This window comes from Zea mays, chromosome 9 (assembly GCF_902167145.1).
Source record: "Zea mays cultivar B73 chromosome 9, Zm-B73-REFERENCE-NAM-5.0, whole genome shotgun sequence".
Classification (NCBI taxonomy): domain Eukaryota; kingdom Viridiplantae; phylum Streptophyta; class Magnoliopsida; order Poales; family Poaceae; genus Zea; species Zea mays.
Window position 1 is genome coordinate 18,474,531 of NC_050104.1, and position 19,593 is coordinate 18,494,123.

At 49.6% G+C, this 19,593-nt stretch overlaps 1 pseudogene; it reads right to left on the reverse strand.

The window, feature by feature from the left end:
* Positions 1 to 11,312: 11,312 nt before the first annotated feature.
* On the reverse strand, positions 11,313 to 12,000 carry LOC118473427 (uncharacterized; annotated as a pseudogene).
* Between the last annotated feature and the right edge of the window lie 7,593 nt (positions 12,001 to 19,593).

Below are 19,593 nucleotides of genomic sequence, written 5' to 3' on the forward strand. Positions count from 1 at the left end.
TATTCTGCAGGCCTTGCAGAAGTTACGAGATGGGGGCCTTACCGCTGCGGGGGTCGTCGCTGCTATCCATCGTCGGAGGGTGCTCCCTTTGACAGAGCGGCGGTTGCGGCTTGCGGAGATGAAGTCGGGGGTCAATTTGGAGGGCTCGCGGATGTCCTCGACCTCCCTCTCCGCCGACGACCTCCTCAAGCGGGTAGCAGGTACGGTAGGGAGGCTGGATGCTGGCGCCCTTAGCCAGCCCGCGATGCGTCCCAACCGTGGGTATGTGTCCCTGGTAAGTTTCCGATCCTCCTTCAGTTTTGCGCCGAGTTCTCTACGCCTTTGATTCTTACTGTTGGGATTTTTGTTCGTCCCCAGGGGTTGAGGATTTTTAAACCCGCCCGGCCACCGGTCCCGGAGGACGCGGCGGACCAAGCCGTGCGTAGGCTCGCCGCAGAGAAGGAAAAGGAGAAGAAGGACGCGGAAAAGGCCCGAGCTCGCGAGAGGATGCAAGCTCGGGAAGCCTTGGAGAAGCGTCGTCGGAGGCAGGCGAGGGATGGGCTCCCGTTGGAACCGTTGCCGGAGACGCCTGACGACGACGATGATGATGATGATGATGATGAAGACGACGACATGGCGGCCCGACTTGGCCTCAGTCCGGACCCGAGGCTAGGCTAGGGGTCGCCGAGCCAGCCTCCAGGTGGGCTGTCACCATCAGTGCCTGGGGCCGGGACACCAAGGTCCCGGTCCGAGGAGCGGAGGCAGGCCGAGGGGGTACTTGACCCCTTGGCCGAGATAATTGTTGTGGCTCCGGAGGGTCAGGCCGATCCGCCTGTCCCCCAAGAGCAGGTGCCCGCGCTGGCTGCACATGAGGCTGGTCCCTCAGCCGTCATGACGACGCCTAGGCAGGCCGCTCCCTCGGCGCCTCGGGCGTCTGAGGCGGAAACAGTGCCGAAGCTGGTGGCGGGGCAACCCTTGGCAGCGCCTACGGAGATAGGGGCCCGAGGGGCCTCCCCATAGGCATGATTGGCCTTGCCCCGGAGTGGGTAAGTATCTGAGGATACCTCTGTTTCAGTTTTTTCACTGTGTGCCTTGAACTTGCTCTCTCTTTCTTTCAGCAAGAGGAGGCAGGGCTTGGCTGGTCTGGCCCCCCACGAAGGCTCTTAAGACGGGGCCGGCCTCTGCAGCCGGTGCTACAGCACGCCATGCCGGTTGGTTAGCCTCCGCACAAGGCGCCCTCCGGCGGGGGGCCCAGGCGGCGTGAGTTGCATTGGGGCAAGCCTCCCAGGCTGACCCCCTGTTGGAGCGGCCATCACGCCGGGGGAGGCTGCTGACGCGGTCGCGGCCTCGAGCCCGGCTGACTTGTTGCCGACGCCGACATCGACTCCTGCCGGGGTCGTCGCTGATTTGCCTGTGGAGCCGCCCGTCGCCGCCGACGTCGGGATGGTTGAGGCGCCGCCGCCCGTGGTTGTCCCCAACCTCCCCGTTCTCAGCCAAGAGGAGAGGGCGGTCGTCGTTGTTGAGGTTGGTGATCGGAGGCCTGCCACCTTAGCCGAGGAGAGGCCCAGTACGTCGACGGTGGTGGTACCCGATGCATCGGCTGCAGGGGGACCCAACGCCTTGGTCGAGGGGCGCAGAGCCGTGGCCCGTCTTGGGGAGCAGCGGCCTTATCCCTAGAGATGGCAACGGGTACAAACCCGCCGGGTTTTGCTATCCCAAACCCGTACCCGTGAAAAATATTTACACCCATTAAAAAACCCGTACCCATGACGGGTTTGAAATTTTTCCCAAACCCGTACCCATCGGGTTTGCGGGTACCCATGGGTTACCCGCGGGTTTTTATCTCCAATATGCTTATTCTTTTTATAATCAATAAGTATCGTAATGATTAATGAGATCATGGTCCAAAATTTATGTAATGAACAACGAGTTCATAATTTGGTATAAAAAATATTAGTAGACAGAATTAAATACAAATAATAAGTTGTATAATCAAGTTACCTTGCACTAAGTTATACATCCACCACATATATAACGCTAGTAATAACTATAATAGCAAGCAAGCAACACTATCACCAACTACTTATACATTCACTATTTGATAAAAATAGGAAGTAAATAGGTAGATAACAAGTTTGTTGTTCGTTTATAAAATAAAATGACAATATGCACTAGGTTTGGTCGGGTTTAAAAACCCCACGGGTTCACGGGTTTGGGTACTATAGGAACAAACCCGTACCCATGAACCCGTTGAGTATACATTTATGCCCATTAACAAACCCATGGGTATGAAAATTGACCCAAACCCGTACCCTAATGGGGTAAAAACCCATCGGGTTTCGGGTTTCGGGTACCCATTGCCATCTCTACTTATCCCCGCGCAGCTCAACCCCAATGAGTGGGGTGGGCAGCCACTCCTGTTCTGGAGCCGCGCCACCTCGGACTTGGAACCCCTCCTATCCCTCAACGATGAGCTGGAGGAGAGGTCTCGAGATAATTTCTGTGAGTATACCGAGGCGGCGATGAGGTCGCTTTGGTCGACCATGGAGATCCTTTCCAGGGACGTTCTCAGGGTCTTCCAGGTAAGGATTTAGATGTACACCTTGCGTGACCAGGGCATTCTTTGTAATATCATGTTTTCCTTCCTTAGGAACTTGCGGATGTGAGCACTGCCAAGTCGTTGTTCATCCGCCGCGAGAGCGACGTCTGGGATTCGCTGTGGTCCCAGCGGGCCGCGCTTATTGAGGCCAATGAGCGCCTTGCCCAACGGAGCGCCGAGGTGGCGGACCTTCGGCTGTTCTGCGATGAGCTGAAGTCAGAGGCAGCGGCGGCGCGGACAGAGGCAGCGTCGGCACGAGCGGAGGCTTCGTCGGCTCGGGAGCAGGTGGCTTCCTAGGACGAGGAGATGCAGCGGCGGCAGCTGGAGCTTGGCCAGGTCACCAGCGAGCGGGACCAATCCCGGAGCCAAGCTACCGAGGCCGTGAGTCGGGCTGAGGCCCTTAAGGGTCAGCTGGCTGAGGCTACGGAGCGGCTAGCCGAGGCGTCCGCTCGGGCCGGGACCCTTGTGGAGAACCTGGCCGTGGCCATCGGGACTGCTCAGTCCGCCCATGCTGTGGCCGCACAGCAGCGTGCCCGGGCCGAAGGTCTGTTTTTTCCGCATCGTGATTTTTGTTTTTGTCTTCATTCTTCCCTTTGTCTCTGAAGAACATTGTCTGGCTGTCTGCAGGGTTCGAGACGACTCTTAACGAGTCCGTCAAGAACTGCCAAGCGCTTGCCCGGGCGGCTGAGCAGAAGGAGGCCGACCGCGTGGCCATGTTCGAGGCTATCTCGGACTTTTGCTAGGCCTTTGGCCTCGACGGCGTCCCCTCGGGTAGCTCCCCCCAGAGTCATCTGTAGGCCTTGGGCGGCCATGTGCGCAGCAGACTCCGCGGGGCGCTGCACCACGGCGTTAGGCGGGCCTTCGCCGTGCTTGCTTCCCATTACGACATGGATCTTGAGCGGGTCAGCAAGGGGTACTGCTTACCCGACGAAGAGGAGACTGCCATAGCGGAGGTCCAGAGGCTCGACGCGGCTGTCGAGGGCCCAAGCGCGGCGCTGGCTTCCTCCTTTGAGGTGGAGATCCTTCCGCCCGTGTCGCCGTCCGAGGCCGGGCCAGATTCTGCCGAGGGTGGAAATGACGCCGAGCGTGCTGCTCCTCCCCCTACTGATGTCTGAGCCTGCAGGAACAGTTTGCTTTAAGTATGCGTATGTTTTTTGCGGACGCTGAGGCCTAAACATTTTTATTGTCGGATTATAAAGCTGTGTTTTCTTTCCTCTCGTTTCGTGCATTAGGACTTGTTCGGTAGCAGAATCGCTTATTCGAGCGGGAGTTACTTTTCGCGGAAGGTGATGAGTGAGGTATCCGTATCTCGGAGGCGTAGGAGTCCCTCGGCTCGGTCGGCCTTGCCGCTTACGTGTTCTCTCGTCGTTTTTAGGATTCCTTTATCGATATAGTCGAAAAGCACGAAAGTCGTTTTGGTAGAAAAGTTTTCGAGCGTTAGGACTTGTTCGGTAGCAGAATCGCTTATCCGAGCGTGAGCTACCTTTAGCGGAAGGTGATGAGTGAGGTATCCGTATCCCGGAGCCGTAGGAGTCCCTCGGCTCGGTCGGCCTTGCCATTCAAGGTCTCTCTCGCTTGTCATTAGGATTCCGTTATGGATGCAGTCGAAAGGCACGAAAGTCGTTTTGGTAGAAAACTTTTCCGATGAAAATTTTGACGCAGAGGGGGTTCCCCCCTTCTAGCCCCCGAGGGAGGGTCGGGATTTGCCGAGGCAAGGCTGATCCTTCCTTGATGGTTATACTTTATTTATGTACGTAAAGAAAGCAAGATACATGAACGACTTGAAACATTTTAAGGGTAAAAGCGATGTAGCTGTTCGATGTTCCAAGCGTTGCTGTAGACCTCGCCTTGATCGTTGGCCAGCTTGTATGTCCCGGGCTTCACAATCTTGGCGATGATGAACGGCTCTTCCCAAGGAGGAGTAAGCTTGTGGCGCCCTCGGGCGTCTTGTCGCAGCCGAAGTACCAAGTCTCCCACTTCTAAGCCTCAGGGCCAAACCCTTCGGGCTTGGTAGCGTCGCAGAGACTGCTGATACCGTGCCGAGTATAGTAAGGCCACGTCCCGAGCCTCTTCCAGCTGGTCCAATGAGTCCTCTCGGCTGGTCTGGTTGCTTTGGTCGTCGTAAGCCTTTGTACTCGGGGAACCGTATTTCAAGTCCGTGGGTAAGATGGCCTCGGTCCCATAGACTAGGAAAAACGGCGAGAAGCCCGTGGCCCGGCTCGGTGTCGTCCTCAGACTCCAAACCACCGAGGGTAGTTCTTTAATCCACCGCTTGCCAAACTTGTTGAGGTCGTTGTAGATCCTTGGTTTTAGTCCCTGCAAAATCATACCGTTGGCGCGCTCCACCTGCTCATTTGTCATTGGGTGAGCTACGGCGGCCCAGTCCACACGGATGTGGTGGCCTTCGCAGAAATCCAGGAACTTTTTCCTAGTGAACTGCGTGCCATTGTCGGTGATGATGGAGTTTGGGACCCCGAAGTGATGGATGATATTTGTGAAGAACGCCACCGCCTGCTCGGACCTGATGCTGGTTAATGGTCGGACCTCGATCCACTTGGAGAATTTGTCGATGGCGACCAGCAGGTGTGTGAAGCCCCCGGGTGCCTTCTGCAAGGGACAGACGAGGTCCAGACCCCATACGGCAAACAGCCAAGTGATAGATATTGTCTGCAGGGCTTGAGCGGGCAGGTGCGTCTGTCTCGCGTAGAATTGACACCCTCGGTAGGAGCGTACAATCCTAGTGGCATCGGCCACCGTGGTTGGCCTGTAGAAACCTTGTCGCAAAGCGTTTCCCATGAGGGCCCGAGGTGCTGCATGGTGACCGCAAGCCCCCGGGTGTATTTCTTGTAATAGCTCTTGTCCTTGGGCAACGGATATCCATCGTTGGAGAATGCCTGAGGGGCTGCGGTGGTACAACTCTTTTTCATCACCCAGTAAAACGAACGACTTGGCGCGCCGAGCCAGTCGCCGAGCTTTGGCCTTGTCGAGGGGCAGCTCTCCTCGGAGGAGATATTCCAGGTACGGGGTCTGCCAGTTCAGGTTTGGCACAACCCCATTCCGCTCTCCCTCGATGCGCAAGGCCTCACCCTCGGCGGCCGAGGGTGCCTCGGGCCGGGCCGAGGTCCCCTCGGGTTCGGGCATGTCGTCGATTTTAACGGATGGTTGATATATGTCCCTAGAGAAGACGTTCGGGGGAACCGTCGTCCGCCCCGAGGCTATTTTAGCTAGCTCATCCGCGGTCTCGTTGTACCATCGAGCAACATGGTTGAGTTCCAGCCCGTGGAACTTATCTTCCAGGCGCCGAACTTCGTCGCAATAGGCCTCCATTTTTCGATCGCAGCAGTGGGAGTTCTTCATGACCTGGTCAATGACGAGCTGCGAGTCACCACGAACGTCGAGGCGCCGAACCCCTAGCTCGACGACGATGCGCAGTCCATTAACCAAGGCCTCGTACTCGGCCACGTTGTTTGATGCCGGAAAATGGAGGCGTAGTACGTAGCACACATGTTTCCCGAGGGGTGAAATGAAGAGCAAGCCAGCACCCGCTCCGAATTTCATAAGCGACCCATCGAAGTACATGGTCCAAAGTTCGGTCTGGATTGGAGCTGTTGGCAATTGGGTGTCGACCCATTGAGCTAGGAAATCCGCCAAGACTTGAGATTTTATGGCCTTCCGAGGGGCGAATGAAAGTGTTTCGCCCATGAGTTCCACTGCCCATTTTGCTATCCTACCTGAGGCCTCTCGGCACTGGTCGATCTCTCCCAGGGGGAAGGATGACACCACAGTCACCGGATGAGACTCGAAGTAGTGTCACAACTTTCGTCGTGTCAGAATTACTGCGTACAGTAGCTTCTGGATTTGTGGGTAGCGGATCTTGGTCTCGGATAGCACCTCGCTGATGAAGTAGACCGGTCTCTGGACGAGCAGTGCATGCCCTTCTTCTCGTCTCTCGACTACGATCGCGGCGCTGGCCACCTAAGTGGTTGCGGCTACGTAAATCAAGAGGGCTTCTCCTGCAGCGGGGGGCATCAAGATGGGCGCATTAGTAAGGAGTGACTTTAAGTTTCCGAGGGCTTCCTCGGCCTCGGAGGTCCAAGTGAAGCGCTCGTCCTTCCTCAAGAGGCGGTACAAGGGCAATCCTTTCTCGCCAAGGCACAAGATGAAGCAGCTCAGAGTCGCAAGGCATCCCATGACCCTTTGTACTCCTTTTAAATCTTTGATTGGTCCCATGTTGGTGATGGCCGCGATTTTCTCTGGGTTGGCCTCGATGCCTCGTTCGGAGACGATGAACCCTAGGAGCATGCTCCAGCCATGCCCGGGTAGCCTCCCAGTCAGAGATCTACGCAGGAGGCAGATGCTCCAGCCATGTCCGGGCAGCGTAGGAGAGGAAAAGGGGGAGGTTGCGGATGATGAGGTTGTTGTCGTCCGTCCCTCCCAACTGGCACGCCAGCCGGTAATTCGCGAGCCACAGCTCCGGCCTTGTCTCCCTCGAGTACTTGGTGATGGTAGTCGAGGGTCGGAACCGGGCCGGGAACGGCGCCCGTCGTATGGCCCGGCTGAAGACTCGCGGACCTGGTGGTTCGGGCGAGGGGCTCCGATCCTCCTCACTGTCGTAGCGTCCTCCGCGCCTGGGGTGGTAGCCTCGGTGCACCCTTTCCTCGAGGCGGGCTCGACGGTCGCGGCGGTGTTGCTCGTTGCCGAGGCGATATGGGGTTGCGGGCGTCCCGTCCCGTGTGCGCTCGGTGCGGACCGAGGCTTCCAGCATGCGTCGGGAGGACGTTGCGCGATGCTCCGAGGAGCACCCTCGCCTTCGGGAGGCAGAGCTCTCGGCTCGTCGAACTGCGGCATCTTCCAGGAGATCCTTGAGTTCGCCCTGGATACGCCTCCCCTCGGTGGTGGATGGTTCCGGCATCGTTCGAAGTAGCATCGCTGCTGCAGCTAGGTTCTGGCCGGCCCCGCTGAAGGCCGGGGGCAGCCCTGCCCTGGCATTGCCAACGATACGGCGCTGGACGTCCCGGGCCCGATGACGTGCTCCTCCGGCTAGTGCCCGGCCTGCCCATTCCTGCTCGATGTTTTGTCGGAGCTGCACAAGCCGCCCTGCTTCTTCGTCGAGCCTGGCCTGCGTCTCGCGGAGTTGCTCGAGCTGTGTGTCCTGACCCCCCGCAGGGACTGGGACCACAGCTAGCTCCCGCGGGATCTCAACGCGAGACGCTGGCACAGGGGCGTTGTCATCTTCCGGCATGCCGAGGTGGTTGTCTTCGTCGTGATCCCCTGATTGATGTGGAAACACTCGCGACTTGGGTCGTAACCCTCGTCGCTGAGGTTGTGGCCATCGTCAGAGCAGCCGGAGAGGCAGTAGTCACATGCGGACATGAAGTCTCGCATGGCACTGGGATCACAAAGTCCGGAGAAATCCCAACCGAAGTTGGGGTCGTCTTCTTCCTCGGAATCCGCGGGTCCGGAGGTTGAGACAGCCGTCAGTCGGTCCCAAGATGACCACATATGGTACCCTGGAAGGTCAGGATATGCCCTCGCGAAAGCGCTCACCGAAGCGGGGTCGTTTGGTGGATCGAAGCTGAATCTAAAAGGGACAGGGTGGAAAATGGATGGTACCTTTTGGTCGATGGACGGTGGTGAAGTCGCGTCAGGGACCAAATGCACTGTCATCTCAGGTACGAGGCTAACGCCCAACAAGTCCTTCGCGAGGGTGCTGGCGTCATCAGTCCGCTTGGGGTTGGCGTGTTGCGGGGAAGCGACACCCGTCGCTGTCTCAGGTGCAAGGACAACACCCGACATGTCCCCTGCAGGGGTGCCGGCGTCGTCGACTCGCTCTGGTCCAACAGCCGACGAGGTGTCGCCTCCTGCCTGGCCACGGTTGCCCCGTCTCCTCCTCCTCCGGCGAGGAGGGTGGCGGGGCAAACCTAGGTGTTCCTCTTCTGTCGCGGGGAGATGCCGTCGTCGAGTTCGCCGCCGCCGGGCGAGCTGACGACCGTCGTTTTTGTTGTGCTGCGAGGGGAGGAGTACCATGTTGTAGCTGCCGTCGCGGGACATGAACTCGAGACTCCCGAAGCGAAGCACCGTCCCGGGCTGAAGAGGTTGCTGAAGGCTACCCATCTGGAACTCAATGGGAAAGTATTTGTTAACACACAGCAGGCCCCTACCTGGCGCGCCAACTGTTGGCGTTTCGGACCCGCGAGAACCGTCAACCGACTAGTGAATTTATCGATGCGTGCCCCTGCCCAGATGGGTTGATGCAAGATGGAACACAAGCGGGAGGGAATGAGGCTTATATTATCTTGCACCGGGGTGCTCGTAGTAGGGGTTACAAGCGTCGCAAGAGGGCGAGAGCGAGAGAGGGAGAGAGAGAGAGTTCGGTCTTGAGGTGAGGCGCCTGAGTTTGCCTCCACCGTGTCTCTCCTGCTCTGCCTACCTCTGCTCGTCCTCTCCCTGTGTGCGTGCCCCATTTTCGTTTGTGTGCGTGCGTGCGTGTGTGCGTGTGTGTCCGTGTGTTCGTGCCTTAGGAAGGCCCTGGTCATCCCCTTTTATAGATACAAGGAGATGCCCAGCTGTACAACGGGGTGTAGCTATGTGCTAACGTGGCTGGCAGAGAAGTGCCTTGAGCCCTGTACGCGTGCTAATGTGGCCGTCGGAGAAGTTCTTGAGCCCCGTAGAAGCGTGGCTGACGGTGCGGCCCGGGGTCTTGCTGACGTTCCCTTGCTTCCGTAAGAAGCTGAGAGCCATCGACGTCATGGGCGCATGCGGGGAACCATCATTACCTGCTATCGGAGTAGTTTGATGTGACTCCGGTCTTGTTCCTTCGTAGCAAGGGGCAGCTAGCTAGGGGTAGGGTAATGATGGATCCCCTGTAGCATAATCGGTCCGAGGCCGAGGTCGGGCGAGGCGGAGACTTCTCCTGAGGCCAAGGCTGAGGTCGGGCGAGGATGTGACTCCTCCAGAGGCCGAGGCTGAGGCTGAGGCCGAGGCCTGGGGTCGGGCGAGGCGGAGACCTTCTCCCGAGGCCGAGGCTGAGGCCGAGGCCTGGGCGAGGCGGAGCTCCCTGTCGCGCCCGAGGCTGAACTCGGGAGAGGTCACGACTTACTGTTGCTAGTCTTACCCTGGTGGTTGGCACAGTAGCCGGAGCGGGGCGAACAGTGCGGTTTTCCTATCGGAACGGTTGGTGAAAGGGCGAAGTGACTGCGGTCACTTCGACCTTGCCGACTGAGGCGCGCGTGTCAGGATAAGGTGTCAGGCGATCCCGCATTAAGGGCCTGTTTGGTTCGTGGCTAACTGTGCCGCACTTTGCCTAAGGTTAGTCTTTCAAATTGAAGAACTAACCTTAGGCAGAAAAGTTAGGCAAAGTGTGGCAAGTTAGTCAGCGAACCAAACATGCCCTAATTGCGCATGCGATACGGTCGGTTGGTAGGGCGATCTGGTCGAGGTCGATGTACGACAAAGTTCGCCCGAGCTTAGCCTCGGGTGAGACAGGGGTGCGTCTGCTGACTGAGGGGACCCTCGGGCGAGGCGCGAATCTGTCCGGGACTACCGTCCTTGCCCGAGGTTGGGCTCGGATGAGGTCGCGTCCCTTGGTAGACGAGGCCTTGACTTGAACCGCGCTTTATCACTGTTTATGGTTTGTTCTGAAGATGTTTTCCAGCCGTGTTTAGGAGCATTGTGGGTACCCCTAATTACGGTACCTGACATCGCTGTAAGTGCAGTCGCTAAAGGCTTTAGCGACCGACATCTTTTTAGCGACCGACCGTCCGTTGCTAATATTGTATATTTAGCGACCAACCATGGGTTGTTGTACTATAGATTTAGCAACCAACCGTAAGTCGTCATACTATACATTTAACAACTAACAGAAGGTCGCCATTTTTACAGTTGTTATTAATAATAATATACATTTAATTAAGCACCACAAATCACAGATTTTTATACACAAATCATAAAGACATACACAGTTAATCAGTATACCATAGTCATAGATCTATCACATAAACACAAAAGCACCACAATTATATATTCACAAAAGCATCACAATTATAATATTATTCACAACTAGATCATTTACAGATAGCTAGCTAGATCATTCACAAAAGCTCCAAAGATGATCAGTCACAAAATCACTAATGTTTCATATCACTCCAGCTATTGTTCAAAAGTCCACAACTACATCTAATGCTTCAAGCTTTCTTTGTCCAGAACAACCACTCCAGCTTCTTGTATCCTCCAGAGATGACATCTTTTCCAACCTAGTGCAAATTATTAAGAATAATTCACTTCAATGTTTTTGAGGGTTTATGAAAATAAAGGTTAGAAAATGTATGAAATGAATGAGAGCATTACAAGATCATCATGTTTAGAGTGTGAAGCTTCAGCAAAGTTCCTTGTAGATTTTGGTGAGTTTGCACCTTGCATCTGATGAAATATTTGATCATCCTCATCATCTAATTCCTCATCTTCAGAAGCACAATATTCTTCATTGTCTTACTCATCCTCAGCAGCAAACTTGTTCCTCATCACCTTAAGAAACACAATTCATAGCATAGTAAATTTTAGAGCTCTAAAAATTTAAAGATCTTTAAAAATAAACTCTAAAATTTTAGTGTGAGATATAATGGAGACAACATGCTCTTCTCAAGAACACCAAAGCAAAACAAACAAGACAGCATGCACACAGTAGTTGATATAACGGAATGAAGTCACTCACATCACACAGCAAAAGATGCAGCAGCTAGCTAGCTCCCCAATTGACCCTCCGACCCCGCGGTTTTGCCTCGAGAAAGATGGGAGCGAACTTGCTCCGAATTTGGACAGCGCAAACAGCTGACGTGCGCAGCGTTTAGGATCTAGGCACAGGATACACGTATATGTACATGTGCATATGTACATAAGCATGTACACAACATAACCTTTCACAAGTGTTTGATGAAACGAGAATATATATATGCGTTTGTATGTATATATGTGCGGAGATTTCGAGAAGCCAAAGATGACATCTTTGCATACATATACATATATAAAAACAAATCACCTGTTGTTGGCGTACTCGTAGAGGCGGCCACGCTGGAGAAGACGACGAGCGCGACCTCGGCGTCGCAGAGCACCGAGAGCTCGTATGCCTTCTTGAGCAGGCCGTTGCGACGCTTGCAGAAGGTGACTTGCCGGTTCGTCATGTTCTCGATGCGCTTGATCTCGATCTTGCTCCTCCCCTGCCTGTCGCCGCCGGAGACCGTCACTGCCGGCTGCCCTCCTTTCGCCTTGGACGACGGCCCGCAGCTCAGATCGGTCTGAAGAAAGAGCAGGAACGAGTTAAAAGCTAGAGAGCAGAACCAACGAAGCGACTGCAAGAAATTCCAATTTCCGAAGATGGGGGACGAAGGAACTATAGATCGAGTAGGAGACGACGCAGATGTACGATATGATTTTCATAGCTACAGATCGATTAGGAGAAGGAGTGGAGGCTTCCTGGCTGCGGCTGCCAGGGAGAGTGGCGCACGCTAGGTTTAGGTGGCGGCCGGTTAGGGTTAGGGGAGTGCGGCTGGGCCTTAATGGGCCGATTTGGTTAGGTTTTGTTTTTTTTATTTTTTTAATTTCATTTTCTAAATTTGAAATATATTTTTAAATAACCCTAAAATTCATAGTAATTAAACCAAAATTATTTATAAATAAAATATTAATTTTTGTGCTAATAATTATTTTTTTTATTTACTAGGATTTTCATTTAAGAATAAATGTTATTCAATAACCAAAAATCAATCAGGCGCAATAAAAAAATTATTCCAAATGCAAGTACATAACAAACACTTAAAAGAAAATTCATTACCATAAATATCATTAATAACTAAATGCATTATTTTTATTTTATGATTTTTATAGTGTTACAGTTTTCTTTTCCATAATTCTTTTTTTTCTTTTCTACAATTCTTTTTTTCTTTACTACAATTTAGCGATCAATGTTTACTTGTTTTAATTAATTTTTAGTCACTAACATCTACAAGTTCGTTCAGGCTATAAGATTTGATAGTGATCCTTGCTCTATAGCGACCCACTGCTAGTCCCCGACGACATCTATAGCGACCAACCATAAGTTGTTAAATTTCTAGACTTTTAGCGACCAACCGACCGTTGCTATAAAAGGATTTAGCGATTGACTGTCGGTTCCTAACCTTTAGCAAACAACAGTTGGTACCTAATAAGGGTCGCTAAAGATCAATCGTCGTGTAGTGTATAATCTAAAGCTCAGATTACGATAATCTCACAATCTCTTTAAGAGTAGCTTATTTGATATTATTTTTTGGTAAAAGACCCACTAACATGGTTATATAAATATAAATTACAACATATGACATCAATCTCTCCTCATCTCAAATAAACAAACAAGGTTACTCTTGTCTTTGTGAATAATCTACATTTGTATAATCTAGACTATCAAACAGCTATATATAGATTATAATCTATAAACTGAAACAAACCGACCTAAGTTCATCCGGCAAGGGTCACAAGTACATTCTTTCCCTAGCTTCTCTTCAGCAAGTCGGAGGTTGCGATCATGCTTTTCTCTAGTCTTTGCAGGACTCTTGCACCGTTGCCCGAATATCCGGTGCGGTTTTGGTGCAGTGGTGTGACTGGTGAAGCAGGGAGAGGCATGCAGAGAAGGGGCCTTCAGAACAAGTCAAGCTACTCTGACCCTAGCTGGCCCAAGTTGATCATATGTCTCTTAACTTTTGCTTTGTGTGTCTTTTAGGCCCGCTCCCTTTCAAAGTGCAGTTTTGGATCCTTAATCTTTGTAACAAGTGCATTGTGTGTCAGTATCGGTTCATGCAGGGGCTTTTATTTGACGTGGCATGTATACATACGGTGACAATGGTCATCACGTGCTTGTCACGTGCACCTTGGTGAATGTATTTTTTTCCAATGCCCTTGGCTCTCTCTCCCTCTCCCTTTTTGTCTCCCCAAACCAATCTCTCGACGACCACGTTTGGGCGAGAAGAAGACCAGCTAAGGAGCTTGAGTCACCCAGCGAGATGACAGCCGACGTTCTCGTATATAGCCCTACAAAATATTATTTACGGAATAAAATATGAGTAGTGTAAAAATGAGTGTCACAATTTAGAGTTTAAAGGTATGTTTGTTTAGAATTATAATCCAAATTATATAGTCAAACTTAGATGGTCAAACTTATATATAGCCGACATCCTCATATATAACCTATTTTCTATATTATTTATATTATATTAGTAATATATTTATTTCACTAATCTAAAATATATTACTTAAATTATTTTTGAGATGTTATTCTATATTTTGGAGAGCGATTTCGCGCTTATGGTTAGATTCGTTGGCTCGTCAAGCCGGCTCAGGAGCCAAACCAACTTTTCAGGCTCGGTTAAATAACAAGCCGAGATTAGCCGGGCTCGGATCTTTACCGAGTTGCAGCAAGTCGAGCCGAGTTTGACTCAGCTCGTTTCCAACCCTAACCATAGCTAGGGCTGGAAAGAAGCTCAAGCTTGACGAGCTGGCTTGGGCTCGCAACAACTCGGCTCGGAGCAGCTCGATGCTTAGAAAAGAGCCCGAGCCGAGCATGTTTTTGTGGCTCGAGAAAAGAACGAGCTAGCTCGACTCGGCTTGGTGCGGCTTGTGAGCTGGCTTGTGGCTCGATATAACAACAATTTATTACATATAATTCTAATTATTTATGGTATTAGCACAAAAAACAATTAGATTATGCTATTTGAGATTACTGTACAAAACTAATCTATTTTCTATATTATATCAGTAATATATTTATTTTACTGATTTAAAATATGTTACTTAAATTATTCTTAAGATTTTATATTATAATTTGGAGGACAAGTTCACGCCTATAGACAACTCATTGGCTCGACGAGCCGGCTCGTGAGGCAGCAGTGAGCTGAGCGGAGACTGCTTTTCAGGCTCGTTAGAGAAGCAAGTCGAGCCGAGCTCCCCCCTGACGCTGTCTCCCCTCTCCCTCTCTGGTGCGTGGGCCCGCGCCCACGGCATCCGCCGTGCCGTCCCCCGCTCCTCGTGGGCCGTCTGGGCCCATTTGGCCGCGACGCCGCGCGCCCGCGCCCGACCAGGCCGAAATCCCCCCCTCGGCCCGGTTAACCTGGAATTCCTTTTCTTTTTCCTTTTCCCATTTCTTTTTCCTATTTTCACATATATATTTATATGCTGATATTTTATGCACAAAAAATAGTTTAAATAAAATTATAGGGCACAAAAATAATAAGGTATAATAATTGGCACACCCCACCAAGTCACCATGATTGATGTATTGTTCCTGATCTGTGTTTATTAGCGGAAGAGGGATCCGATCCTCGGAATTTATAGCTCCGGAAGAAGGGCAGGAACCGGCCCCTCCGAGATAAATATTTTGTGCCAGGAAAGCTTTGACGAAGGCAAGTCCATCCTTCTCTTGATGCATAATTTACATATTATCTCTACCACTACCTAAGCCGGGATTAACGGATGGAATGATTGCATTGTGAGCAGAGAGATAGCCCTGCATTAACAAACATCTTTTGAGCACAAAATATGGGATGGGAAAAAGGGGCAGTGTTTTGACCAAACGATGTTTTCAAAAAAGTGTGCGATGAAGGGTATTCACCCTCATCACCTGGTGAGTGGGATGATCAGGGACTCCCTGGTTTAGGGGAGGGCCTAAGGTGATGGCTCAGCTGGTTTAGGTGTGAGCAGAAGGATTGTCCCCTCATATAAGGACCGGTTTGTCATCCTTCACTACCTGTACTCATGAAAAGTACAACCACTCGAGGCTGTGTGGGCAGTCACTCAATCTGAACTCATACGGTCCAACTCCAGGGTTATGAAGGCTGGGGAGCACCGAGAGGATAAGGAGGGGGAATATTTTGTTCGGTTTGGACATGACGGTGGCCTGACTCCTTCCGGCATAACCGTTAAGGTTAGGACGTGCGAGGAAGGAAAGAGATTCGGATTCGGATCTCATTGGCCATGAGATCGCAGAGCCGGACTAGTGGGTAAAGTGTACCCCTCTGCGCAGAGTTCAAACCTATTCGAATAGTCCGTGTCCACTGGAATGGACGAGTCTGGCGTGGTATGACAATTAGTGTTTTTAAAACCTTCATGAACAGGGAAATGTGTGAGTGTGTCTTTGGAAGAGAAAATGGTGCCATGGGAGCGGGAAGCTCAGTGGTGGTTAAGCAACGTGTTATTTCTATTTCTTCGGGAAAACCCTAAAAAGCACAGTCTTTCTCTGAGAAAATGAAGAGTGACTTCAACTCCACCATATAAAGCATGTATGATATAGGTCCCTTTCTCTTTACAGGAGCGGGGTGGGCTTGCAGAATACCTAGTGTATTCACCCAGATTTATTTATGTTTTTCAGCAGCTGAAGACTTCTTTTCTGCTATGCTTGATTGAGGGGGCTGTGTCTTCACCCAGTTCTGCCTGTGGCTTGGGCTAGTTTATCTTCTACTGCGCTTTGTATTTCTAGCTCTCTCGAGCTTGTACTCTGGTATTGTAATAACATTTATTCGAACTCTGTACTATTTGAAGTAAGGAATGTGGTTACTAGCCTCCTGGGACTAGTAATTGAATCAAATTTGAGTCCCAAAGGATCGGGGCGCTTCAAAGAATGTCCCCTCTACCTCGTGCGCCACCCAGATGAGCGACCTCACGCCACGAGGCCGACGCGCTCGACTGCGGCCTGAGTTTCGCTCTGATGCCATCCCGGACGGCTCGCGAATGTCGTTCTCCATCTCATAACAATATAACACTCATTTGTATATAAGTTATTGTGATATTATATGTTTTCATTGCAACACACGGGTACTCATCTATTGACACATTAATTATTAAATTAAATTTGTTACCTCTCATATTATGCTCAGATTACTTACATATCCTTTAGCAATTTCAAATGGGCTGATATACAGAATATTGGAAATCCTTCATTGAAACGAGCTTCCTACTCATGTATCTTCATATATTTTTCAGCATGCTCTTATCATATTAATACGAGGTAGTGGTGTTCGTTTTAAACTCTTGCATCTTGCAACATTACTCCTGCAAAAATGATGTCACTGACTCATTGTATAATTTCTCTGATGGATATATGATTACACGATTACAGAAAATTCATGGAGCTGCTCTGGATATCACTAAGACCGCACATATTTTTCTCTACTACTTGTTAAGACTACAAGGGTAGTCTGCCTCTCTGGTTCTGTCGTTCTGCCTTTGATCAATCTGGATCGTCCGGTCGCATGGGCCCGAAGCTGACCGCCGCCCAGCAACCTCCGAGCTCTGAATCAATCGCGCGCAATCCTCGCTCCACCAGCCGCAACCACCTCTGCCCGCGGCCCACCCGCGTCGTTAGGGATGCTCTGAGTCTTCTCCCAACCGCTGATGTTGACCTCTGGTAGCGGTTTCGTGCGTCGCCCTCTCCACGTTCATGCGTCCGCCATTCCCATTTCGTTCCCCTCGCGATTTAACATTCCTAGAAATATACAAGTGTACCTCAGCCTATTATGGAAAAAATTAGATTAAATAGACATTTATGCTTATGTTTATTTTATATTTATTGATTTGAATATCTAAACTATGACGTTCTATGAAAGATCATTTTTGAATTTTTGCCATTAAATTTTCTTGTTAAATCTTATATACTACACTAATAGGTGAGTGGTCGTGCGTCATAGGCCCGAGTTTCTCTTCGACGTCATCCCGGACGGCTCGTGCATGTCGTTCTCCATCTCATAACAGTATAACACACATTTGTATATATAAGTCATTAAGATATTATATGTTCCCGTTGTAACGTACGGGCACTGACCTAGTTTTTCTTGAAGAATCTTTATTAGCCCAAGTACCAAGTATAGGCAAGTACTCACGATCTCAACATGGTTTTTTCTTGCTCACAGTACATACAGTTCATCAGCATCTGTACAGCTGTACATCACCAGTTATGTCGCATCAAGTGCAGAAGAAGAAAATCCGTACTGGTTTTTACAGTTTCTACAGTAATTTTGTCTGTATGAATTACAACTACAGTTAGGGGTGGTAACGAGCCATTTAATTTAGCCTAGCAAATTTAAGGATCGAGTCAAGTTAGGGCCAGATCATAAAACAATACAATTTTGAACTAACAAAATTAAGGGCTTTGTTGATTTGTGAAGCAAGTATTAGGGCCATGATCCATTGCCACCTCTAACTACAGTAGTCTAAACAGTTGGCTTTAATCCGAAATGAGCAACTACATTGTTTCATCTCTCGATAAAAGAAGGACCAAACAACTAGGAACGATCACTATATATATATATATATATATATATATATATATATATATATATATATATATATATATATATATATATATTCTTGTGATGTAACCAAATCACCTCGGTGGAAATCCTAAATCCTATGGTTGTGTTTCATGTACTATATACGGTCTGCATCCTAATCTCTATACCACGAACCGAACCGCACCAAAACCAAACTAAACCTCCGGTTTCTTTGATTTTCGGTATCAATATCAATTTTTATATATCCCTCGGTTTCATGAAACAATGCATCAAACGTACGGTCCTGTTATACGGTGTTTGGTTTAAGGAATAAGCTAGTCCGTTATCTCCTCACTGTTCGGTTCGTGGAATGGAAAGAGTTGATCCATCATCACCTCATTACTCATAGTTAATTAGTACTAACATGAGGAATGAGATCATCCCACCAAATTTGAGAAATAGACTTATGATGCACCACCTCATCTTGAATGGAGTGATGCCTCAAACAAAGATCATCTTCATTTGTATACCGAAGTTTCTTCGTACCAAAATAACCGAACAAAATAAACGGATTATTGCCCGATCCAACTCTATAGGGTAGGATGGCTTTATCTTGGGCCTGTTTGATTCAGTTTTTTTCTGAGGAGCTTTTCTGATTATCTGGCTGTGTGGAGAGAGTTTGGTTGTACAGAGAATCTGAGTATCGTGGAGATTACGTATTGAGAAAAATAAGAGTCCATAGGGTTTAGGATGTAGAAAGTGACGGTTTCCTGTTATCGCAATGACTCGGCTGATTTTGTGTTCACGTTGATTTTGGACAGTATTGACTAAATTGATCTCATAGAAGTGGGCTGAAAAGCTGGAGGTTTGACAACCTACAATAGTTTCTGGTGGCTAGAAGCTGAAAAAGCTATAAAAAACAGGGCCCTTGCTATGTGTTTGAGTTGGCACTTGGCAAACTCTCCTGTATCACCATGCATGTGAATATTCACACTCATGCACGTGATGATTGAGATAACACCCAGACGAAGGACGAAAGACGTTAGGTCACTTGCCTAACAAGCAGCCAGTAGAGAGCTCCTTATTTCCTTTATTTGCTCCCGTATTTTTTATGAAGAAAAGAACCTTTGTCTAATAAGTACTAAGGCCCTGTTTGTTTGGGATTATAATCTATATAGATTATATAATCCAATATAAATAAGCTAGTGAGGAAACAAACAAGCAACTTATCTGATAAGATTATATAATCTAGCACTTGAAATTATGATAATCCTATAAGCTCATCAAAGGGTGCTTATTTCAGATTATTTTTTATGAAAGACCTACTACCTATGGTAAGTTGATTAAAATTACTTCCAATTGCCATCCACCTATCCATAAGCGTTCTCACCCACCAGACAATTAAAACAACCAAGGGTATTATTGTATTTGTATGCATATGAATAATAAGCCGAGTCTAAATAATCTGAGCTAACAAACAGTAACACCTAGCTTATTTAATCCAGAGCAAATAATCCAAATTATATAATCTAGATTATAATTTATATTATATAATCTATAAGTTGAAACAAACAGGGCTTAAGTACATGGAAGGTACGCTATTGTTTTTCCCTTCCTCATACGTACACACCTAGCTAGCTAGTCATATCATGCAGCATCAGTACTAGTACTACATCCGTGCATCACCATGCACTATATAAACCCACTCACACTACTAGCTAGCTCACAAGA